Genomic DNA, 26,942 nt, shown 5'->3' with positions numbered 1-26,942 from the left:
TATTTTGAGTAAATTTCTTCTAAACCATTGAGAAGATTAATATAAATTTTTGGATATTCTGATATTGTAAATAATTTAAAATCGACTAATTTCATTTAATTAGACTCAAATTTAATTATTATTCAAACTTGAACAACGTTATACAAGGTTTACAAGCTGAGTTGGCTTAGGAATCATTTTCCTAAAAATCGTGAGTAGTTTGGACAAGAAATACGCATGGACCACTATTTAGGCGTTCCACAAAATTGTAGGTGATGTGATTTTATTAGGTATTATTTTGGATTTTATTTGCTATCATTAATTGGTAATAGCTTAAAAAAAAAAAACTTCAGCTGAAATACATTTTAAATTTAGGATATGATATTGCTTAAAATATTATGAGTTCAAGGACTTGGTCATATTTTGTCAATTACAATATATTTTTCTTAAATCCAAGTAATCAATTTGGTCTCACTACAAGAAATGTGGGTTTCTACGACATAATATTTACGGGGCTTTTTTATTTTGCCTCGTACCATCATTTACGGAGTTTTTAAAAGAATTCTCGTAATTATTACATGCTTTCGATATTTGTACACCTTTAATGGGATAAATGTTGCTCGTTGATAAATTAGTGGAATTTCACATTTTAAGGCCTTTTTTTCTCTTCCGTAAATTAGCCTTACTAAAATTACTTCAAAACATATATACAGAAAAGAATAAAAAAATTAAACTTGAGTTCTTTTACGGCGTATTATAAAGTCCGTGAATAGATTTCATATTTAAGGCGCCTTTTTTGTCCCGTAGATAAACAATACTATTTTAGCCTTCCAATGGGCCTTTTTTGCCCCGTGGATAAGCTTTCCAAATAAAATTTTCCCTCTCCGAGCCGCTGTCGGGAAATTTAGCGCCAAAAAGCCAAATAAATGATTTTTTTTTTAATAGAAAACATAATTAAAAATTTGACAAAAACGATGTAGTTTTTGTCAATAGGTTATATATCAAGCCCTAGCTTTTCTCTCTACTCTTTCTCTCGCGTTGAAGCCGCAACTCTCTCTGCTCTCTCTCTTTAGACGAAAAAGATGCAGATGATGTTGTAGATTCCGTATTCGAGTTATCTCTCTGGTTCGCCTCTCCATCGAGTTCTCTCTCTGGTTTAGTGGTTTGGACACGACAAATAACCACTTGGAGCCACAATTTCTTCGAATTTCAGACGGCTATACACATCAATTTGGAGTAAAAAATCAAGGTTCGTCAATCTCTTTCTATATATGTGTAAGAATTAGTAGAGAAGAGGTCATTTCACAATCACAAAAAACTGCTTTCTGATTTCTTGAAGAAGCCTGCGGATATACATCGGAAGCTCTAAATAGGGAAGCATTTGTGTCGAAATTGGAGCATCAAATCTGGGATATTGTGATGCTCTGCTACCTTCACTTATAGTTTGTACACAAAGACTATAGGCCCCTAGATTTCTCTGTCATGCTCTTCTTCTTCGCTTGAGGACTAGCAACTGCAGTACTGGCTTAGAGCCTAGACCGAGAGAGAGTAGGAGGATATGGTTGTTGAATTTGATTGCTCCAATTTTTCTTAGTTCTTGATTATTTCTGAGAACCAGACTCTGGACCAGGTTGAAAAGTCTGCCCCTTGGCAACGTATCTCCACAATCCCTATTGTGAGACAAGTCCATTCTGTATTATTGAATTAGTGGTTTCTTCTTTTTATTCTTTTTCCTATTCCTCTGTGTGCACGTTTGTGTTTTTGAGGTTGTTGAGACCTGCAGGGGCACACAACAAACAAATGGTATTATGAAAATAACAAATTTTCCTCTAAGCATATATATTTTTTTCCCTTGAATTTCCTTTAAACAGAAAATTCTCCCATCTATTTTACATTTCTTTTTCAAATAATTGTGTATTGCATTTCCTATCATCTGTGTTGGAATTTTTCTATGCTATATGGACTTCGGTCTGTGTCTAAGTGCTTGGATTTGTCAAATTTAATAATTTGAGGATATAGGAGTGCAACTAATTTTCATATTTTTAATGTTCCTATATTTACCATGGTAGAATGGTGTTTTTTTTTTGTGTAAGATGGAGGGTTTATTTCAAATTCCACTCATTTTGAAGCAAATATGTAATGAAAGGGACATAATAAGAGTTTTTTTACATTTTATTTTTTATGCATAATTATGTAGCCAACTTATATCAAAACGTGTTGGAGACACTTCCCATATCCATACTCATAATATGTGTTTTGTGTATGCATTTAGTAGACTCAATGCAACATAGTTTCTTGGATTCTATGAAGGACAGTGCTTGGATGATAAGATCAGAATTTGGAGTAAATATTAAAGTTTCTTTAGTTTGCATAATGTCTTTAACATCAATTAGTTCATGTGGATTGATATATTTTCAGTTACTTTGTTAGGAAGTTCTTGAAATTCTCAATACTTTAAAGAAACTAGAATATTTATTTCCTCTTAACCAATTTGACGAAGCTTGTTGTACTATATAATATCCAATATACATTTCCGTGTGTTCTCCCATTATAACACAAAAGAAAAAAACTAATTCCTTTTTTTCCCTCATTAGTTGGAGTCTGGTGGCCAAGCCAAATTCGTGCTGGAATGTGGATTATTTACTTGTAGGAGTATGCATTTTTTTTATTTATTGAGTACTGATTTCTTTTGATCTAGGGAAATGGGGAAAGAAGGTTGAAGATGCCGCTAAGAAGGTTGAGGATCTTGCTGAAAACACTGGAAAGCATTGTAAGTGTTCTCATATTTTCGTGTTTCTTTCCTTTGTCTTCATTTAGCTGTAATTTATTCTACATCAAGACTCCTGTTGCTTTCGGATTTGGTAGAATTTAACATAGCAATTTGTTTGAAATTTCGTCAATTTAATTTTGGTGAAGATATAGAAAACGTGGTGCATTTAGTATATCAGATGTTTAGATTTTGTTATTTGGATTATTAATATCATATCATGGGATATAATTAATTGAAATCCGATAGTTTGAATGAATCTAAACAAAGTGCTGAGAACATGATTCAAGTATTTGGATGTATCACAATTTGTTTGTTAGTTGCACTTCATTTCTTAAATTTGCAAGTGAAACAAACCAATTTCGTCTTCAATTTCACTACTTGAGCTATCACTGGCCTCTTCGTTAATAGCTTTTCGTGCTAAACTTTTATTCCCCTCGAGAGTGGGTAAGCTTAAGTTATGAGCATGCAGTGATCCTTCATGATCTTCTAAGGATAATGTATTTGTTATTATAATAATAGGTGTACATACACTTTCATGTGAGAGCAAGTATACTTATGTTTCTAAATCTGAAAAAAAAATTCTTAATATGATTTATCAATGAGAATCTAAATCCATATATATATATAACTTTTATGTATGTATTGTTTTGAAAATTTACAAAATGCCCCCTTTTTTCAAATCTATCTAATTCTTCCTTCCTTTCTCTTTCAATCTTCTTATTCTTCTGCATTTAGAGATGGGCTTTATCATCATAGAACTTGATGTTACAGTTAATTACCGAAAAAAATAAAAAATAAAAAAGTGATGTTACAGATGTTTTTTCCCTTCTGATACTAATAATTTATAGCTAAATAATCTCTACACAGAGTACCCAAAAAAAACAAAATACAGATTAAAGGATGACCTAAATCTAATAAAAATTTATGAAAAGAAGAAAACACATAAATCAAATAAAAGAGACTTACCTGATATCGAAGATTCAAAATAGGAACCCTAGTTTCTTCATAGAACGAACAAAGCTTCTTTTATGATTGCACAATTTTAATGCTTTTTATACTTATACGATCTGATTTTTTATGTATTTGTTGGCATTACATTTTTGAAATATTTTTTTCTGATAGGATTGATTATCGCCAGTTCATTAGGAGCAGAAGAATCAGAATTTCTATGATTCCAGTCTACAACAAAGGTCAAATACTAAGCTTCTTTTATGATTGCACAATTTTAATGCTTTTTATACTCATACTTAGGGGGGTCACGTGCCTTAAAGTGACCAATTTTGCAGTGTATCTTGACCTTTATTACCTTATTGGTACATCGGCCCATGTGGAGGCCATTAAATTTTATTTCTTGTTTTAAAATGTTGAAAGCATGGGAGTATGGGATCATTGTATGTGGAGGTTTTGATTGATTGTTGTGGAGGAGAAGTTGTTGATATGTTGTTTATACCTTTACTTAAAGGAAGAAGACATAAAAATGACATACTAGTAAAAAATGAGCCATTCTATTATCTTCTCTCTTGACCCACTCTATCTTCCACTGATCATGCATTTGTTGATCAACACAAATATCCTCATAAATGGATGCAATGCTCACTGCAACATTCTTCGGCTAGATCACTAATTTGCAGTCTCCCTCAATCACCACCTCAGTTAACTACCATGCTACTGCCCACTTTAAGGTTAATCTAGTAGACATAGCTTCAGCTACTAAGGCTGTTGCCGCCATAGGGAAGAAGCGAATGACCACTTTCAAAAACTTTCCATTCGAATTCCTGAGGACTAAACCAGTTGCAGCCTCCTTTATTTGTTTGTTTGAGCTCTAAAAGCTGCATCAAAATTCAATTTGAGCTTACCATCTGATGGTGCAATCCATCTTACTGGCTGCTTGTTCAAACCATCTCCATTTCCAATACCACCTACAGTGTCGCGACTATTACCCAATGCATCCTTAACCTCATGCCACTGTTGTGTTGCAAGCTGAACCAGAACTCTTTCCTCAATGACTTGCTGATCAAAATAAAATTTATTTGGACTTCTCCAAATATGCCAACAAATATACACCACCAGACTTAAATTGTGAATCTTGTCAGCGGATTTCTCCCATAGTTTCAATACGCTGCAAAACCATTGATCCCCTAGAAGAAGCAGTAAAAAGTACTTGGTCCAGTCTAATTGGGCACAGCTTCCAGACTTTGACTGCATATGGGCACCTCAGAATAACATGGTCTATAGATTCCACCTCCAAACCACATCTCAAACTTACATCATCTTCTACTATTATACCTCGTTTCTTTAGATTTGATGATACGGAAATAGTCCCATAATAAAATGGATCAATTTTTCCTTCACCTTCAGATTCCATAGCTGACTCCAAAAACCATGAGCATTTACACAATCCCCAATCCTCCTGGCATATCCGGAAGGACCGGAACTGTGATGTGGACCTTGCGGCCATTCAAATGCAACTCTATAAGCAGATTTAACCATAAAGTTTCCATCATTAGTGAAGTGCCACACTAGTCTATCTTTAGCATATGTCATTAACACTATCACCTGTAACCACCCTCCATCGCAAACCTCTCTTGAGAACCTCTCTGCAACTACACATGCTTTTCCAAGCCCAGATGGAGCTCTTTCTTACTCTAGCCTCCAAAAAAGAAGCCTCTGAAAAATAGTTACCTTTGTAAATTCTTGACAACAAGCCACCATCTTCAACTGCAAGTCTCCATCCTTGCTTGGATAATAAAGCAAGGTTGAATACCTGTAGTTCTCCAAACCCCAGACCACCATGTTTCTTATTTCTACACAATTGATCCCATTTCAGCCAACATATCATATTTGGATAATAAAGCAAGGTTGAATACCTGTAGTTCTCCAAACCCCAGACCACCATGTTTCTTATTTCTACACAATTGATCCCATTTCAGCCAACATATCATATTTTCCTCCTTACGCCCTGCCCACCAAAAGTGCATTATATTTTTACTTAATTTTCGGCATATCCCAGTAAGAATCTTAAAGCAACTCATTGTGTACGTGGGAATGGCTTGAAGAACAGATTTTATTAGTCTCTCCTTCCCAGAGGCAGAAAAGAAACAATCCTTCCATTCCTTGATTTTTGCCACCATTTTGTCCTCAAGATACTGAAAGATTTACCTTTTTGGCCTTCCAATCTCAGCAGGTAAACCCAAGTATCTATAAAAACTTCCTCAAGCTTGAACACCCAACCTTCTAGTCAATTCAATTCCGTCATCAATAGTTACATTTCAGCTAAAAATAATAGATGATTTTATATAATTTACTTGCTATCCAGTTAATCGTTCATATCTGAGCAATATCTGTCTCAACACATTCAATTCACAGAAGTCAGCTTTACAAAATACTAAAGAGTCATCAGCAAAAAGCATATGCGACACAATAGGACAACTCCTATGCATCTTGATACCAGGAAAAACTCCATCTCGGATTGCTTAGTTGAATTAATCTAGTTAAACCCTCCGCACACAAGAGAAAGAGATAAGGTGAAAGTGGATCGCCTTGCCGAAGTCCTTTAGAGGGCACAAAAAAGATTCCCTGCATAACCATTCACCAAAACATAATAGGATACAGTACCAACAGTAACCATAACGACCCGAATACATCTATCATCAAATCCCAAGATGTGCAAAACCTTCTGGACATAACCCCATGCCACCCTATCATATGCCTTTGCCATGTAAAGCTTAACTGCCATAAACTTATTTTTCCTCCCCCTTCTAGTTTTAAAAATGCACCACATCACGTGCAATAAGTTTATTATCTGTGATCAACCTATTTGGAACTAAAGCACTCTGCTCCTCACTAATGAAGAGTCTAACAACTACATTGCACAATGAAATGGAGTTTTACAGTTTCTTGAAGAGAGCTCGAAATTAAAATCTAGTTTGGCATCAGTTGCAGAGATAAAGAAACCAATCTCAATCTTAATTTGGGGATCATTAGTTTTTCAAGCCAAGCCTAACAACCAACTAGCCAAATCATTATAATATGAATATAATGATGTGTATAATGACAAAAATGCCCTTATAAAGGCTGTAGGCTAATTAAGTGTGTTGTCACAGAATTCTTTAACTTATAAAGGCTGCAATGACTTCTTTGAAACTCCCGTGAGTAATGAGCTTATATCTGTTTGCATTTAGCCTATGCCAATAAACCATGATCGAATTGCATTTAGCCATTTAAACATGCATTTTGTCATTAAAAGAGCAAACCTCAAGAGAGGCATTTTAGGGACCAACAGAGTAGAACGATCACCCTAGATTCCCATAACCATCACACTTAAGGTTTGTTGGAAAATTCCTGTAAAAGATGTTCTCTACTTAATTGAAGCACTCATAGCTTATAAGATTTGGAGTCTTATTTAGAAACTTGAGAATTTTGCTTAGGTTAAAGAAATAAATAAAAACATATAAACTTTAACTAATTAAACTATGAACAAAGGTTCATTACAATAATTTGGACCAAAATATGACCCATAAATCCTACTGCAGCCCAAAAACGAAAAATTTGAAAAATTATTAACATAGAACATAAAAAGAAAATATATATAAATTAAGCTAACAACAAACTGAGATAGTATATATATATATATATATATATATATATATCTATATATAAGACTTGACTTGTATTCAAAGTTTCAGATTTGCTCATAATTGTTGCACCAAAAACCTACAATATTTCAGATTTGTTTCAGTATGTTTCAGATTTGCTCATAATTATGAGATAAAGAGACTACATATTATGATATTGTATTATTCATGAATATAAAGAGATTATGATATTGTCTGTTCTTATACATCCTTGCAAAAATCTAGTATTCAATTAAGGAAAATTATCTGCTTGAAATATTTTTGGCAGATCTAAAGAAAAAATTATTAGCAAAATGTTTGCGTTTGAATCATAAATGATAATCTTATTATTTCCCTTTTTATTAGCATTCTGAATTTGAGACTTGTGTGATGTAGCTACTTTCTTGGATTTTGTACCGTGGATTTTGCAGTTACTTTCTTGGATTTTTTGTATAGTGAGGTGGTTTTTTGACAAGTGCAGACTGAAACTCAAGTGCTAGAAGGTTTATCAATTTTTCAACAGAAGTGTTAAGAAATTGATGATTTTCTTCACAAATGGATGTACTTCCTATTTTAGAACATTGATAAATGATGAATTGTAAAAATGTTCTAACTCTTTTGATATATTTAATGGGATATATATGTTTTTTGAATTAAATTATATCTGAAAGTGATGTGAATTATAGTGGATGATTAATTGAAATTAATTAAGGGTGTTTTATTTATATAAAAAATATATATATATTTTATTTACGGGGAGCTTGAAATCCCGTAAATAAGTGAAAATTCTTCTTAAATAACTTTTCTACGGCAGATGGGAAGTGGCGAGAATGGTTTATATTATATCTTTCAGTACCTCGTGAGATTATTTACGGGTAGTTCCACTTCGCCGTAGAAAAGTTTTCTACGACAGGAAATGGTGTCTCATGAGTTTTCTACGGGTAGTTACAATTCGCCGTAGAAAAGTTTTCTATGGCATGCCTCGGCACCTCGTAGGTTAATTATTAACGTATAAATAAATTTAATATATATAAACAAAATTATTTCTACGGCGAATCTATTATTTTTCTACGAGATAAATTTTTTGGCGTAAAAAAAAATTGAATATTTACAGAACCCTCATACACGAGGGCCTAGAATGCGCCGTGAATAGGTTTCCATGGCGTTTTTGGCCCCTTGTAGAAGCCCTTTTTTTCTTATAGTGTCTTATTTTGTCAGAGATATATTGTTTTGGGGTACTATTTTTCATATTATTGTAAAATTGTCTCTTTAAGACCTTTAAATGTGGTTCTACCAAAAACTATGATCCCTATTTAATTTAGTTTCCTCACTTTTTTCTTGTTACTTCATATAAATCAGTTCCGGTCCAATTAAAGTTTTTTTTTTGATGGCCTGCCTCCTTTTAATTTAAGTAAATTTGTTTCAAGCCTTTCCATTTTGTACTGACGGATTCTATATATTAACGACATAAATAAATAAATAAATAACACATCAAAACTCTTTTGTAGCTTCAAAAGGAACAAATATGGTTTATATTTCTAATCATTAAAAGCAAATACGGATTCTAGATTAATATGCGAGAATTGTGCATCCTAATAGAGTAGAGAATCCCACTTCTTAATAGAATTCATAGTTTTTAAAAAATTATTCTAGTCTGAACAACCCAACTTGACATATAAGCAAAATTTATATAAAGTTGATATCTTTATTTATATATCGAGTTGTGATTGGTCCGGACTATGAAGTTAAAAAAAATTCTCAAACTCAAATTATTCCAAATGATTGACTTAGGATATTGAAGTACGATTTTTATGAATTAATTAATTTGCAAAAATAGTTTAATTTACATATAAACTATGTTATACTAGGCAATTGAGTTTTTAAGTTATGACTTTTTTTCACCCAAAATATAGAAAATAAAATATTTCTTTTTAATTACATGGGGAGCTGGAAAATAAAATGAATGCAATTAAGTCATCTATTAATGGTACGAAATATAAGAGTGTATTAAAAAATAATTTTAGAAAAAATAAAATTACCCTTAGAAATTGGGTTGTGTAACAAAATATTCAAATTGTAAATAAAAGTTGAACATCTCTCACTCTCTACACTAATTTTGAATTTACTATTTTCAATAAGAGTTAAAATTAAAATTTAATTAAGGTAACTCATGTGGAAATTAATTTCATTATTTATTATATATCACAAGTAAATAAAGGCCTAGAGTTACTTTAATAAGTGATTTATAACTGTCAACAATTCTTTTCAATCGTGCGGCTTTTACGTTCCAAGTGTCCTCCCGTAATTTGCCCGCTCTTAAATTGTTGAGCTGGCTTTTGCTTTATGTAACTTAATTTATAACCCTTAATACGTAATTACGTAGCATTTTTTTTTTTCTTTTATTTTTTATTTTTACGTAGCAAATATCCTTCAATGAAGAAAGTTTAAATAAGCATGGCAGATAAAAAGACTATTTTTATTTAAGCCTTGACTTAGGGCAATAGCAGTACAGAATCTTCTCCAATCATATTGTATCTCGTTAAGGTTTCATTTGAAATGAATTTAGGTATAAATTTTAACAAGTATTAACTTGAAATCTTGACAAAACTCTTGGACTTTTTTTTTAGGTAAATGGGACTGTTGCCAAGAAATGTAAAATAGCATGGGAATCATTTCATTTTAATGCATTTAATATGAAGCAGATTTTGTACATTTTAATGCACGTAGTATGAACGGATCACCACACCATTTTGTATGAATTCTTCTTATATTGAGTGTGACATACTTTTCTTGTTACATAGAAATGGTGAATATAATTGACTTAGACAAAAAATAGAATGGATGTGATATTGGAGGAAACTAATATATGTGGTTTGATTCACGAGTTTGTGATTTAGTTGTATTGAGTTTGTTTTGTTTGATTCGAGTACTAGGATTTTTGTTTGTTTGGTTTGATTCGAGAATGAGGATTTTTGTGTTTTATTTTTGCTTTTTTATTTTCTGTTATTTCATATTGTACATAATTGGATAACTTTCTTGTTTTTCTTAGTTTATAAATACTAAAAAAGGAAAAATTGTAAAACTGTCAATTTGTTAAAAGGAAAAATTGTCGAAAAGAATATTAAGTAGTTATGACATTCTAGAGGTGGTAGTGAGAGATGACAAAGCCTTAAAATTAAGCTTCCAATCTTAAACTTAGTTCCGAGTACAATCCAACCAAATATTTTAATACATCATCATGGTAAATTGGTAATATACACGAGTAAAATTTTGCAAGTCTGGCACATGAAGTGTTAACTAAAATTAAGATTTCAATAAAATCTAAAATTTGATTTCAACAATTTTTTTTTTTGAATTAATAAAGAAAAACATGAGGAAGAGAGATGTGAGAATGAGGGTGAAATCAATTTATTTGTTTTGAATTAATTATAAAAAAAAATGAGGAAAAGATACGTGAGAATGAGGAGTGGAGAGACAAGGAGAGGGAATTTCACTATTTTTATCTGTGTTTGTATGGCATGGTTTGCGTCTATTAAAAATGTTTTTGTTTTGTTTTTTTGTTTGAAATTTGTTAATTTGGTTGAATTTTTTAATGGATTAAAAAAACTTGGGGTGTCATAATAGAAATAAACTTACAATGGAGTGTTATACAGATATCAAATCCTTAATATATATATATATATATATATATATACACGCACAACCAACCTAATAAACTACAGATACAAATTTGCTTCAAAGTGATTTTTCACAATTTCTTTACTTCCTCATTTTTACTTCAGAATATTAATATATTTTTTTTCAAACCATGTATAAGACAGTCCGGAGCTTGAAATCTTACGAGCATGGAGGCATTATGGAACCATAGCTTGAAATCTTACAAGCATGGAGGAATAATGGAACAATAGCCAGTGTAAGTAATCATACCGTATAAAATTCCTGTAAAATTAGATTGACTTAAGCATTTGTTTGTTTAAATGTAAAATATTTTTTAGAAAAATAAATTTTTTTTTGGTATTTGATTGTAGTAAAATATTAAAAAAAATATATTAAAATCTAACAAAAGTAACTTATCAATCAATTTTCGACAAGCTATTTTACACGCACCACTAAATGGACTCGGCTAGGGATGGCAAAAATCCCCACCCCACCTGAGCCTCGCCTCAGCCCGCCACGTTTTGGGGCAGTTTTGGGAAACTAATTATGTAAACGGGAATGGGATGGAGGCTACTTTAAAAAAGCCCACGGCTTTTGAGGAGGTTTTGGGGGTAGTTGCCTAGTCCCATTCTGCTCATAATATATTATAAATTTATTAAATTATCCTTACATATTATAATATATTGCTAAAATATGTTAAGTTTATATGAAGGGATAGCAAAAATCTCCACCTTGGCGGGGCCTGCTTTGTTTGGAGCAATTTTGAAGAACCAATTGCGTAAATGGGGACGGGATTACGGTTGCTTTGAAAAATCGGGTGGATTTTGGGGAGGTTATGGGGTAAAAAAATTAAACAGGGATAGGGATGGGGAATGAGATCCTTGCCCTAAACCGCCCTATTGCTATCACTCACTCGACCTCAACCTCCTATACCTTTGCCAAATACCAAAAAATAAAAATAAATATTTTACTTGAAAAGAAAAAATAATTTTTAAAAAAGATATTTTTACGTCGAAACAAACTGAACGTAAACGAGAAAGAAACCATCACAAATTAAGCTACAGTGTTGTGTGAGAACAAGAATTTTGATTCAGAAAATAATCAAAACAAGCCAAAAGTCTCCCGTCCATCCCATTTAATGATATTAATCAATCCTTTATCCAAAATTGAAATTCGGTACATTAGATGAGATCAACCAGTCCATTTTGAAATTCTAGGATTATTTAATAACTCAATCAAGTGTAATTAAACCACCTAAAAAATCTAATTGTACGCAATGATGATACAATTTAAATATCACTTCGAAAATGATTTTACTTGAAAAGGGTTAAAATTTTTAATAACACATGGTAGGGGATTGTTCGACTATGACTACTGCCACCTACCTCTCCGGATTGAAGGGCTTTATTGCAATTCTACAACACAATTATGAGAATTATTACGTATGCATAATTTAATACACAGAACGAGTTTTACTTATGAAAGTACTTGGAAAACAGTAAAGGGATAGAAGTACCTCAACCTGAACTGTTCGTTTCATTGATTTCGTCTTATTGCAACTCTTTAGCTCCATGGTCAATTTTAACTTCTTAAATTTTTCTTTCCGTGTATCTTTACACTTGAGCCCATTGGGGATTTTCTCACTATTTATGTTGTTCCCCAAATATTGGTTTTTGCATTTACGACCACTATAAATTGCATTCCTCTCAGCAAACCTACGCCTACAATTTGATTGGGTAATTTTTTTCCACTCCATGGCTTTGAGTAACAAATCATTGTATCCGTCCTTATCCTCCGATGCAATGGATGAAATTTCTATCAAAACACGACAAAGTACCCTGTGCCATCTCTTAACCTCAATTTTTGGATTTGCATTAGCAATCACTTCATCGGAAAGATTTTCCTTCAAGCTTCCATCTCTAGCAGTTCTAGTCTACCTTCTTAATATATATCAACGAGTCAATGTATTGGCAAACATGGAGTGCTTTAGGAGTTTCAAACTATGCCTGCGCATAATACCCTCCATTTCAAATTTACAACAAGAACATAACAATTCATCTTCTGATGTCCTCGTCATGTCGCGTTGCATCCCATCCTCTTCGACAACTTTGTAAACATAGCCTCCGTTGCCATCGATGGGACTGCAACCAATGATCCTCTAACTGGCACCAGCTATTAAGAACTCCTCCTGGAAAATATCAAATATAACCTTTGTGTACAGGTTTGCTGCCTCTACTAATATGTTACAGTTTGTTTTTAGTTGAGGTAGATTGTGGAGCAACTCATACTCGGCTACATACTCCTTGTAACGCTTGTCAGACAACAGCCTTTCAAAGTGTGTGAAAAAATCTGGAAGAATCAGTTGCCTAGATAAGTATGCCTTCAAGCAACCATTGAAGCTTTCACTAAGTTGTGTGCTGTAGATACCCGTAGACCAGGCATGTTTGATAAATGTCATGGCCCATTTATGTTTCAAACCTAACAGATTTGTAAGCCACGTGTTACCAACAAGACCATATTCCGTTATCATTAAATTCCATTCCCTGGTAAATTTTTCCTCCTCTTCAATTTGAAACATTAATTTTGATAACACATTCTTTAAGCCTTGGTCACGTCTTAACAAGAACACTAGATGCTTCTGTACATTTTGCATTAGGTGCCAAACACACAGATAATGTTTTGTCCCTGGCATCACCTACAAAATTATTTTCTATAATATAACTACATAATAACATGTACCACTGCCAACTACACAATGCAAAAGGAAATGCAAAGAGTGGAGATCTGAATTGAAATCACCTGCGTCAATGCCTTTCCTATTGCAGCATCTTGATCAGTGAAGATCGTTTTTGGTGCTTTACCGGACATTGCTTTAAAAAACGTTTGAAACAACCAAATAAACAAATCTGCAGTCTCGCCATACATGAACGCTGCTTCAAACACAGCAGTCTCCCGGTGATGATTCAACCCCAAGAAACTTTCAAATGGACGGTTGCAATGTACAACTTTGTATGTTGTGTCAAAACTTACAACATCTCCAAAATTGCAATAATCAACTATCATTTTTAAATCAGCCGAGAATATGTTTGTGATCATTTGATCACTATCCAATTGGAATGCATAAAAGAAAGATGGATCTTCATAACATTGAGTCTCAAAATAATTCATTAGCCATGCTGCCTCTCCTTATTCAAGCTCATTTTCTCTTCGGGTCCTTATATGATTTTGTAAATCCAACTTCATGTACCTGACTGATTCTTTCCACCAACTTGCCTTCCCATCAACTCATATGAATTGCGAGGGGTTATTCCTGAATTAGAAGCCAATTCCAAATCAATGTCTTGAACGCGGGTAATTCTACGCTGAGATGGCAGTATGTGCATGCATTCATCAATCACCAATGAATGGTTGTGGCTTTCAACAAATTTTGTAACTTTCAACTTATGGGTATACTTGGAAACTTATATAAGCATTCGAGCAAGGCAACCAGTTCGTGTTTCGGCCTTGGGAGTCTTTGTATTACTATTCCGAATGTCGTTAACCCTAAAACCCTCCTTACAGCATGTTAACAATCTCGATAACAATTTACCAGTCTTCTTGCCCTTATTAAAATACTCTTTGCGAATGCTAAAACCGATTCGATCGCCATATGAATTATAGAAATCATATGCCTCTTTTTCAATTTCAAACTTCATGCCTATTCCTGGTTTCCATTCTACGACATCGGCCCCTGCAATAGGAGCGTTTTCTGTATATGTGGTGTTTCTAATGTTATTTAATACCTCTTCCATTCTAATAATTTAAATAAGAAACCTACAACATAAAAAAATAAAAAAATAAAAAAAAGAAAGAAAAAAAAAATTGAACAAAGTTATAGGTATGGATTATTAATTGTAATAATTTTCTGACCTATTAACATTATTCAAGATAGCATAATGTATCAGGGATCCAATTTCCTCAATTGCACATATTTTAATTTTGCTACAAATAACAAAATTAATAATTTATTTAACTTTTTCCAACTCAAACATGCACTTCTAACCTTTTTGGGCCTTCTATTTTCATAAAATTTACAACTATGTTAAATTATTCATATAACTTTTTCCAAATCAAACATGGACTTGCAAACTTTTTTGGGCTTATTTTGAGAAACATTACAACCATGCTAAGTTATTTATAATGAACAATCATAACTCTTAATGGAAACTTACAGGAATACAATGGAAAATTTATTCTAATATCTTAAATTGGAAGTGTAAAACCTCCATTCAACCTCCATTTCTTATTATACAGAATATCCCAACTATTTTGTAGTATTTATCATGAAAAAAACACTACATTACAGGAATATAATGAAAAATTTATTCTAACATCTTAAATTAAAAGTTTAAAACATAACATAACTTATAATACATAATATCACAACTTTTACACAATTTAATAATATAAATTTCAAAATTTCTCATTCAATTTTTCACAATTTAATAACAGTTCAAGAATAACCAAACAAAACTAATGAAACACAATGTCATACGATTCACAAATTCACTTACAAAACCAGTACACTGTAGCTTCGTCTTCCTCAGCGTTCAATCAAACATAGGACACTGTAGCTTCATCTTCTCTAGCATTCAATCAAACCTTTGGAAAGAAATTGTAAATTTGGAAAGAAGAAAATTAAGGAAAGCTGTGACTTTTTTTGGAAGAGGAATTTATTTCTTTCTATATTTTGGGAGAGAAGAAGAAAGAAGATTAAGAAGAGACGCTATAGCTTTGTCACTGTAGCTTTGTCTTCTCTGACGTTCAATTAAACCTTTGGAAAGAAGAAAATTAAGGAAAACATAGTTGAGACTTTTTTTGGAAGAGGAATTTATTTATTTATATATTTTGGGAGAGAGAAGAAAAAAGATTAGAAATTTAGAAGAGGCGCTAAATCTGTTTTGGAATTTTCAATTTGGCGCTTAAATTTGAGTTTAAATAGGTATAAATTCGTATATGTGTATATATATAATTTCGTATATGTGTGTGTGTGTGTATATATATATATATACCTTTTTTTACCCAAAGTCCTTGTTGGCCATTTTTATTGCCGCTACAGTGCATGAACAGTAAGAACCGGGGAGAACAGATCTCCTGTTCCATTGGAGACGATTTCGGTCCTTCGGTGAGAGGCCAGAGAGAAACATGTGCCCATTAATGATGAAGTGTAGTTCGGTCTTTTAAATTGTATGATACTTGACCCCAAAAATTTATATTCTATTCAAGGACCAATGTCGTCTTTTCTCATGCTTTAAGGACTTGTTTGGATCAAATTTCTGATAGAGGTCTGAGTATTAAAAAATGGGCTAAGTTTTATCTAGTTGTCATTAAAGCAAATTTTAGGGGATGTGACTGTAATTAGCCCTTCTTGATATAGGTGCACCGGTTTGTGGATATTTTGGCCCAAACCATTCCTAATGGTTTTAGAAAATCTAGAATTAAACCGAACCATTTGACCAAAGGAACTGAATCAAACCAAACCGTGAAACACTGGTTTAGTTTGATTCGGTTCCACGGTTCCTCTTTCTCTTTTTTTCATTTTTCTTTTTTATTCTTACAAAAATATTCACATTTCAAAATCCAAATGCACAATGATAAACCAAGTTAACCAACACATTCAGAAATACTAATATATTCAATTCTAGAACATAAGTTAATACATTCAAAATTAATGGTAATATATTCATTCTTTTTTGTCACTTGTGGAACTGAAGTGAATTAGTGAATACCTTCAGAATTGCTAATTGCCTAATACATTTAGAACTACTAATTCAACAACAAAAACCATAATTTAGAAAATCAACAATTGTAGAATTATATTATATGTATAATTTTATATATATATATATATATATATATATATATATATATATATATATATATATAACTTAACGGTCTGATTCGGTATTAAATGATCTCAAACCGTGACTATATCATATTTTTATGATTCCACAAATTTGGAACCGTGACTGAACCAAACTATTAGTAAACCGAACCAAACCTGATTCGGTCCAGTTTAGATTTTTGATTTCACCGAATTTTTGTGCACCCCTACTCATAATAAGTAGCGATTTTTCTTTTTCTTTTATTTTTGTGTAGCAAATATTCTTCAATGAAAGGAAGTCTAAATGAGCATGGTAGATAAAAAGACTCTTTTGGGGGCAATAGCAGTACAACGTCTTCTCCAATCATATTATATCCTCATTAAGGTTCCATTTGGACTGGATTTAGGTATAAATTTTTAAAAAGTATTAACTAAAACTAAGATATCTCGATAAAATTGTTGACTTTAAAAAAAAAAAAAAATAAAAAAAATCTGTTGGAGGTAAATGGGACAGTTGCCAAGAAATGTAAAATAGCATATAAATCATGTAATATAAATGAAAGATTTTTAATGCACTTAGTATGAACGGATCACCATTGTTGCATGACTTTTTCGTATATAAAGTAACATACTTGCTTTCACATAAATGGTGAATTTTTGTTACTTTCACATAAATGGTGAATGTAATTGATTTGATAAAAAATAGAGTGAATGTGATATTAGAAGAAACTAATAAAAAGTGATTCATAATCTACCTCCAGAACTAATTGGATAAATGTTGTTGAAGAGGTTCTTTTATTGCGTTTGAGGAACCAGGATCTCTGTACTTATACATAATTTGATCTCTTAATGATTGGTTTTTGTTTTCTTTTATTGGTTTTTCTTCTCTTTTAGTTTATAATTACATTAATTAGTCAATCCGTTTCTCTTTTATTGATTTTTCTTCTCTCTTTTAGTTTATAATTACATTAATGAGTCTATCCAGAGGTTTTCAAGCGTTTGATCATCTACTTTAAACTTTGAAGGGTGAGAGATGGCAAATTCTATAATTAACCTTCATCCCGAACTTAGTTTTAAATTTTAACTGGGGCATATAAATTATATAATACTATGAATCCAAATACTCAAATTTGAGGTCGTCAAACCAAAATTACAGTGGCAAACATTTTTTTATATGGAATTGTTGTAATCTAAATATATAATAATAATAATAATAATAATAATAATAGACATAGAAAAAAACGCAAGTCTTAAGATTTCAACAAAATATAAAATTGATTTCAAACAAATTTTTTTTTTGAATTAATAATGAAAAACATGAGGAGGAGAGAAGTAAGAATGAGTGGAGAGATAAGGAGAGGGAATTTTACTACTTTTATATGTGTTTGTATGGCAACCTTACACCTCTTTGCGTCTATTAAAAGTTGTTTATTTATTTATTTGTGGATTTGATTGAATATTTTAAAAGTAATGATACGTGGTCCAATCAAAATGCCCGAACCTTAGTCCGAATCTGATATGGCATTTGATGTGGCTGCCACATTTAAAAAAAAAAAAAAAAAAAACCTCATATTCTTCGATACTCTCTCTGCTCTGGACCTCTTCTTGGCGATTCTGCAACCCCCTCTTTGATACTCTCTTTGATTTCGCATATAATCCTTAATTTTCTATCTTCATACATTCAATTTTGGTACGTATGTTTATGACGGAAGCCATAAATTTTTTTGTGGATTTCTATTTTTTAGAGTTGTAGATAATTTTGTCTTGTTTTTGGACTTCTATGTGCAAGAAATATGCCAAATCACAGAGCAAGAGTTTGAAGAAGAATCGAAAAACAATGAACAATGAGATTTAAGGGAGCCCGATTCACAGGACCTTCTTTGCCTAAAAGGAACAAGCACTGCAAATTATATACAAACAGGTCATATATTCACATTATTTCCACACTACACAAAAAGAACATGATCATGGAGTTGAGAAAAAAATAAAATAAAAATAAAATCTAGGATAAGATTATATAATGATCACACACAAGTTGTAAGACAAAAGCATGATCATGAAGTTGAGAAAAACAAGAAATCTAGAATAAGTTTAGAAACAAGTTAAGGAAAGAATACATGATTCAGAAACTATATTCTACACGAGTTTTTGAACTGAGTTTAATTTAGATTAATTATTATTTAAACTCATAATACAATATTATTAAGTAACTAAAACCTCAAAAATGATATACCACCAAAAGTGGAGCCAAAGATTTTTGAATTTTGTGGGGGACTACAACTATATATGCAATTTTGAGAAATGAATTGTAATATAAAAATATTTTTAAAATTTAGCCTTTAGTATATATATTGAGAAAAATATAATAAAAATATGAGAAAAATGAAAACTAAATAAATATAGATGAAAATTTGATATGAAAAAAAAAAAAAAGATAGCAAATAAAACAATAAGGTACATGTAAAAAATAAGAAGTGATAAAAAGAAATATTGCAACATATGAATATAAATGCACACAAGCATGCCTGTTTTTGTTATAACTATAATTCATGTTTTGCATATCATTCTTGGTTGAATTTTTCGATTTTGTCAGTTACAACTCATGTTGAAGTAATTTCTATTAGTATGTACAGTTCCATTTAGATTTTGTTAATATTAACATGTTACGTTAAATACATTATTTTTATGAAACCTCAATATCTAATGAAATGGCTGGGTTAACTGTTGTGTATGCCTTGGATAAATTTCGTTCCTATCTTCTTGGGTCCAAGGTCATTGTCTTTTCGGATCATGCCGCCCTAAGGCATTTGCTTGCAAAGAAAGAAACCAAACTCTACTCATTCGTTGGATACTCTTGCTTCAAGAGTTCAATCTTGAGATCCGGGACAAGAAAGGCACTGACAATGTTATAGAGAACCAATTTTCTCGTCTTCTCAGTGAGACATATTCTAATTTTTCTTCAGTTCAAGATTCCTTCCCGGATGAGTATCTGTTTCAGATTTCTCATGAGACTCCTCTATGGTTTGCTGACATTGTCAACTACCTTGCTGTTGGGAAAATCTCGTCTCAATGGTCTAAGTAAGAAAAAGGCCTGTTCTTCGCTCAAATCATAACTTTCTTTTGGGAAGATCTGGAGCTCTTTAAATATTGCCCAGACTAAATAATCTGGAGATGCATTACCGAAAGTGAAGTCCAAAGTATTCTAAAATTCTGCCACACTCTAGCATGTAGAGGGCACTTTAATGCTAAGAAAACTTCATCCAAAGTCCTTCAATGTGGATTTTATTGGCCTTCTCTATTCTGAGATGCTTACAACTTTTGCAAGATTTGTGAGAGATACCAAAAGCTCGGAGCCATGTCTAAAAGGGACCTGACATTGAACCCCATCTTAATTGTTGAGATTTTTGATGTATGGGGGATCGATTTCATAAGACCATTTCCGTCTTCTCATGGCCATGAGTACATACTCTTGGCGGTAGATTATGTATTTAAATGGATTGAAGATAAGGCAACCAAAACCAATGATCACTCTATGGTCGTCAAGTTCATTGAAACAAATATTTTTAGTAGGTTTGGTACGCCTAGGGCACTCATCAATGACGGAGGTTTGGTACGCCTAGGCCATAAAAAGATTCATTTTCATCATTTTTTTCAAACACATGCTTTATATATATTTTTTAAAACAATAACCTTTATACCTTTATGAGCAATATGACCTAGTCAACTTCACAATGTTTTTCAATTAAATTTTCTCAGAGTTGGACTAGTGCACATGAAAAATATGAACTCAGGAGACTCATCTCTAAAAAGAAATAAGCAAAACAAATTGTTTTTCAACATATAGATTACACATCAAGAATATTTTCATCAAATAATCATGTGTTCCCAATTTGCATTAAAAAATAATTAATTCAAGAGAAATAATTATCACTCATGCATTGACAAAAAAAATATGATCATGAATTTCTCATGAAAACAAACAACAAACAAAACCCAAATCCTAAACTATAAGATATGGTCCGATGGAAATAAGATAAATATCAAAGTATAGTCCATGGCCATAAAACCTCTTTAGGATTTACTCTGGGAGGTTTGCACCCAATAACTTATTGGAAACAAATTTCATAGCATCTATAAGCACATACAACCTAAAATCATCTTTCTTCACCCAAACAGCTTTCACCTTCAACTTTTGAAGAGATTTTTGAGGAACATCGAAAACATTCTTTTTCTTATGTGAATTCTTTTTAGCATGAAATTTTTTGGATTTATTCCAATTATTTTGCTTTCTAGCGTGAAATTTATTTTGTGCAAATGAATTATAACCATGAAAATCAGAACAAGAATTATCTCCTTTCTTTTTATAACAATGGGATCAACACCTTGGACACATTCTTAGCATGCATAGGATCAACAAAAGCTTAGGCTTAACAATAGGCACATTCAAATTCATGAGTTTAACAAAAACAGTTTGACCATTCCTACTAGATGAAGCCTCTTTAAAACCTAATTCAGTTTTATCACTTACATGCTTACCAATACTAATCATCTTATCAAGCTTAATCTGTCCAGAGGTAAAAGCAATCAATTTTTCTTTTGACTTTTTCAATTCAAGCTCAAGAAAATTAAACTTAGCAATAAAAGATTCTCTAGCAGAATTAACTTGACTTACCTCGTTCTTGAGATTTTTTACTTCATCTTGAAGATTCTAAATTTCAACTTTGTTCTCTTCAAGAAATTTCTGTTTTTACTTATTCTCCTTCTTCAAGGTATCTGTAATGACCAAGTCATTTTCCTTCCTTTCCTATTTTTCAGATTTTTACGGATATTTTTTTTTTCTGTTGTCTTTTCTTTTCTGAGTTCTGTTTCTCGTCACTTAGTGTCTTTTCGAGTACTCGAAAATAGTTTCTGAGACTCTTTCCTCTAAATTAACAACTTCCTTATAGGACCGTGTCATTTTCACATTTTCATTGTTTCGACACTATTCACTTTTCGTCTTTTTTCCCGTTTGTCACTTTTTGGCACAACCTCACTTTTCGTATTCAGAGTTGGTTTTTGACTTCACGTACCTTCATTCTAAGTGGTTTTCATGAAAAAATGTATCTTTACTTTTGCAGAAAAGTATTCTAGTTGCTTCCCGTGCCCATAGGGGCATGGATGCATAGTTTCTTCAGAAATATTTTCTTTTCTTAAGGTATTTTTCATAAATATCTTTTGAAGATATTTATTTCAAGAGTTTTTTAAAAAATATCTTTTTGGAAGATATTTTCATTCTGGGCCAGTTTCGCAGTTATCACTTTTTATAGGGGCCATTGTGTAATTAACGAAACTTATTACAAAATGCCTCGTTTTGAGCCTGAATCCTCATACGGGATTCATTTTCACTTTTCATCAAGTCACGTACTCTTAGAATTGTCTTCTGGGCATTTACCCCAATTTTTGGGTTTCTGACCCAAGTTACCGCTAATCTTGTTTGGAGCATATCTCTCTGATCGGAACTCGATTTTTGACGCTGTTTCTTTCGTTATTCATCTTTTCTCATTTCGGTTCTTTTTCATTCATTGTATTTTGCCGTTTGAGCACGTCTGCTCAAATTCTACTTATTCGAACCCGGCGGGACCCGTTCGGGACACTTTTAGGGTTTTTCTATAAATAGGGTGACCTAAGATGAAAAAGAGATATTTTCATCTATTTCCCCTCTCTTGGCTGGCAGCCATGGCAGCCAAGAGGCTGCCACCCTTCTCTCTTCTTTTCCGGCCACTTTCCTTTAGTAAAAAGTCGTAGTACGTGCCTTAGTGTTTTATGTTCGCCTTGGCGAGACGCACCTTTCCCCCTTATTAGAATCCGTTTTCAGCTTGAAATTTTTCGTGCTAATGTGTTCGAGGGAAACCACCAACCAATCTACGTGATCATGACTAATGAGGTAAAATTAATTTTATTTGTGTGTGTATCTATCTAATGGTATGATTGTATGAATTTTAGAAAAAGCATTACAAGGGTTCCAATCACTTAAAAACTTCTTCACAAAGAAAAAAAAAAAAAAAAACTACAATATAATGAGAATAGCATGTCTAATGTAGTCCAATGCTTATGTCAATGCAACATAACTGTTATTTTCTTTTATTGTAAGAAATAAAAGGGTTATAAATGCTTAGAACTCTCTAATAAGATGAATGTTGTAAGAAATATGATGTATAATTAGTTGAAAGCTCATGTCCATGTACCACAACTCTTAGCATGTTTTCCATAAAAGTATTGTTAAGAACACTAGATATTAGTATATAGAGAAAAATAATAGAACTGCCCCCGAACTATTAGTTATTTTGCAAACAACCACCTTTTTTACCAGTAACTTGGAATTACTCAAAATTTTGCAATTACCCTACTATCTTCACCATTATACCTATCCTATGCACCTTTATGTTTTGGATTGACATCAACTCCTCTATAAACACCAACTTAAGTTGCAGCATAATGATCGGGTTACATTTTTTGCTTGCAATGACGAGGGCAAAAGAAGTGGATTCTATTTTGGGTGTTAAGAAGGGGGAAATGATGGTGATTGGTGGTTATTTGGCTTTGGTTCTAATAGTAAGTGTTATTAATTATTTTTTGATAATTACGTAAGTGTTATCTAATGAAGAATATTTTTTTCATGAGTTCACTACCTTATGTAAAGTGAAGATTTGAGCAAGTAGAATTACTCATGTATATGAAGATAATGACTTTTTTTTAGCTGAAAATGAGGGGATTTAGGTCAATGTCTAAGCACATTTGACCACTTTTTTTCCTACATAAGGTTGGATTGTAAAATATGAAGGATTAGCACAGAGCTTGGGGAACTTTAGAAGTATTTAGGCAAAGTAATATTTTAAAGTTCATTAATCTGATTTTTCTTTGTGAGTGACTTCTTGTGGGTCAAATTTAGGAGTGACCTTTGTCAGTTTACTTAAGGATTGACCTTTGGTGGCCTTGGAGAATAGAATGGGAAGAGGAAAAGGAATAAGGTATAATATGGCCAGTAAATCCTGCTTCTCCATCAGTTGGGAGTGAATGTGTGTGTATATGTATAAATGAAGTAATTAACAGAGAGAAAGAGTAGACTATAAACTGGCCATCTTGGTACAGTTTTATTGAATGGATCAAATGTTTTCAAAAATAATAAATTAACATCGTTTTGTTGTGGTATATTAGTAAATCCACGTAGCTCCTACTGGGCATTTAAAGCTTTGGTCCATTTGCAAACTTTATACAATGCTGGTTTTTTTTTTTTTGGTGTGGGGGGGAGGTTGTTTGCATTTTGCCCTAATATATGAACATATGAACAATTATCTTTTTTAAATTTGTATAATTGCAAATATATTATTGTTTTCAAAAAATATCCTCTAAATCCAATTTATATATATACAGAATGCCATTGTCCTTGTTGTCTCCATACAAGCAATTGTTGTGTGGCCATGCCTTTATTGCGTTGTATTTTTATCTGGTAGGGACTGCCATGTCATAACTGTCTTATGCCCTGTTCTTTGGGATTTAGATGATTGACTTGAAATAAAATAAAAAAGGAGTACGTTTTTCAGTTGTTGCACAATATTGGCTGAAGCAGTTGGATAAAAAGGCCATCCCTAGTAGAAGTGGTAAAATTATTCCTAATATTTCAAGTAATCCAGAGAAATGGTTTTACATTATTATAGTGAATGTGACCTCAACGCGATCTGATTCTGATTATGTGATCCTTTCATCTACCTAGAGTAAGTTTGGCATTCATCCGCCTTTTCTTCTTGAAGAATTTGAGAACAGTTGCCCAGGACACTGATATATCACACTACTAGTCTACTACACAGTCATTATAGTACGTCACCTTATGTATATTACTTATTTATGTATGTTGAATTTCTGCTAGGAATCATAAAATATTTTTTCCAAGTTTCAGCCTTAAATCTACTTTCACTAATTTGTTTGGTGTCATCACATTTTCGTTCCAAGTAACTTTAGGTTGGTTTTTATATTTGATCTTTCATCTTTGTAGTCTCATTGTGAATTACCAGCCAAAAGTGTTCTTTCTGTGCCTATTTTACTCTCTCTCTCTCTTTTGGCTGAAAAGAGGAAAATCAATGTTTGGTATAGAGTATGTTATTTCTTAAGTAGAATTGGAGTGGGTTCGACAAAATGGAGACAAACTAGTGAGATTTTATTTGACAGTAAATTTAAACATAGGTTAAAAGGAAAATTCTAAAGGAGTAGAGTGTTGGGCCCTAAAAATGAAACAGGAGTAGCATCTTCTTGTACTGGAAATGATAATGTTAAGATGAATGAGTGGAGTGACTAGAAGAGATAGGGTCACTAATGAAAGTGAGAAAAAATAGGTGTAGCACCCATTAGTGAGAAAATATGAGAGAGTGGTTTTAGATGGTTTAGATACATACATCGGAGACCTAGAAATGTGCTGGTCAAATGAGGAGGACTACTGGTAGTAGAATGTAAGATACTAAGAGGGCGAGCAAAAATGACATTGGTTGAGGTTGATGAAAACGATTTTAAAAAGTTAAAGGCAATTTATTAAAATGGCTTGTAATAGAGTTTGGAGCTAGACAATTCATGTGATCAACCCCATTCATATGGGATTAATGTAAAAGATGATGATGATGAATCACATGAAATGCTTAATGCTTGAGGATGAGGAGGGTAGCAATGTTTTGCACATTTATGTTGATTCAGTGACAATCCATACTTTTGATTCGTCTCTTTAACTTTAATCACTTTGTTTATTTAGTAATTCTTTTGGATAATATTGGATGTTTGTGTATGCCCTTTGTGTGTTTTTTTTTCCCGCGTCTTCTCATACACAGGGAATCCTATAAAATGGAATTCTAGGTATGTTGATAACCAAAAAAAAAATGTTCAGGATTTCCATCTCGACAAAGTTATCAAAGATACCTAGGGTTAAGCAATCCAATTAAGTTTATGGGTCTAACAATTCTATACGACCCTATCTTAGGTGGACTCAGTACATGTATCGGATTTGGTATGTGACCGTGTGTAGGATATCAAATCTTCCAACCTAAGAAAACTACATTAAGGCTACAAATTCACATGTATTGAATTATCTTCTTTATAGTAAAATCAGTTATTTGAGACAATGACGTAGACAAAAAGGAACAAAACAAGGGAGTTTCATGTACAGTTACTTCAAATTTTAGTTATTGATATACTTGTTTAGTGCATCTCTGACCACAAGTGTTGGACAAATGTCCTGTATTTCCATGTTTGATTGTCGTGTCTATTTACTACATGCATTTTTATGAATCTTACAACATGTTTTTGGGTGTTATTTACAGGCGTTTGAAGATGTATTTAAGAAGTAGTGTGAGATTGTATTATTTTCCATTTGGATTAAGGGGCTGTAAACTTCATAATCGTGGCTTTAGAACATTGGATACTTGTTTGGCCATGTACTAGAGGTGGTTTCTAAATTTACTAAAAACTATGTGTTGAGAACTAATTATGGTACTTATGTCTCCCTTGTGAGATTATGCATATTACTTGGAATTTGTCTTTTTCGTAACAATGTGACAGAAGTGGGAGTTATGGGTACATGTAATTGAATATGATTAAGTGCCGGACGAATTCACAGCTTGGTTCTTGTGCTTTTGTGCCTGAAAGCCCAATCACCATCATAATATTTTAGTTTAAAGTTAATAATTGATTAATATTTGTATAATGTTTTAAATGGTGAATTTATATAATTCTGTTTAGAGGCTGTTTGACAAGTGTTTTGTTTTGTTTTATTTTAGGCCTGTTGTTGAGATTTTCTCTCTTATAGTACAGTTGTAGGATTGAATTATTTACTCTTTGATTTAGGGCTAATTGGTAGGTAATTAGTTATCTATTTTTGTTCAATCCAATTCTATAAATTGGATGTAACACCATCAATGAATGAAAATATGATTTTAATTCTCGTATTCTTTCTCTGAATTTCAAGATGGTATCAGAGCCATCATTGAACCGTAACTTTGAATCTCATTGAATTTATCTTTGAAATTCAAAGACCCATACATAC

At 32.3% G+C, this 26,942-nt stretch overlaps 1 long non-coding RNA gene across 2 annotated transcripts; it reads left to right on the top strand.

Annotated features, from left to right (window-relative positions):
* The first annotated feature begins 1,004 nt into the window (after positions 1-1,004).
* LOC132297757 (uncharacterized) lies at positions 1,005-26,490 on the top strand. Of its 2 annotated transcripts, none has more exons than XR_009479400.1 (5): positions 1,005-1,228; positions 2,678-2,749; positions 3,872-3,939; positions 11,184-11,275; positions 26,221-26,490. It is a non-coding gene; the product is annotated as an uncharacterized LOC132297757 (long non-coding RNA). The 2 variants fall into 2 exon arrangements; XR_009479402.1 differs by lacking the exon at positions 1,005-1,228 and adding an exon at positions 1,266-1,654.
* The last annotated feature ends 452 nt before the right edge of the window (positions 26,491-26,942 follow it).

This window comes from Cornus florida, unplaced genomic scaffold (assembly GCF_030987335.1).
Source record: "Cornus florida cultivar Cherokee Brave unplaced genomic scaffold, ASM3098733v1 CherokeeBrave_3.0.0_Hap2_Chr01, whole genome shotgun sequence".
Lineage (NCBI taxonomy): Eukaryota > Viridiplantae > Streptophyta > Magnoliopsida > Cornales > Cornaceae > Cornus > Cornus florida.
The sequence above is the reverse complement of the archived record's forward strand: the minus strand, read 5'-3'. Positions and strand labels throughout refer to the sequence as shown.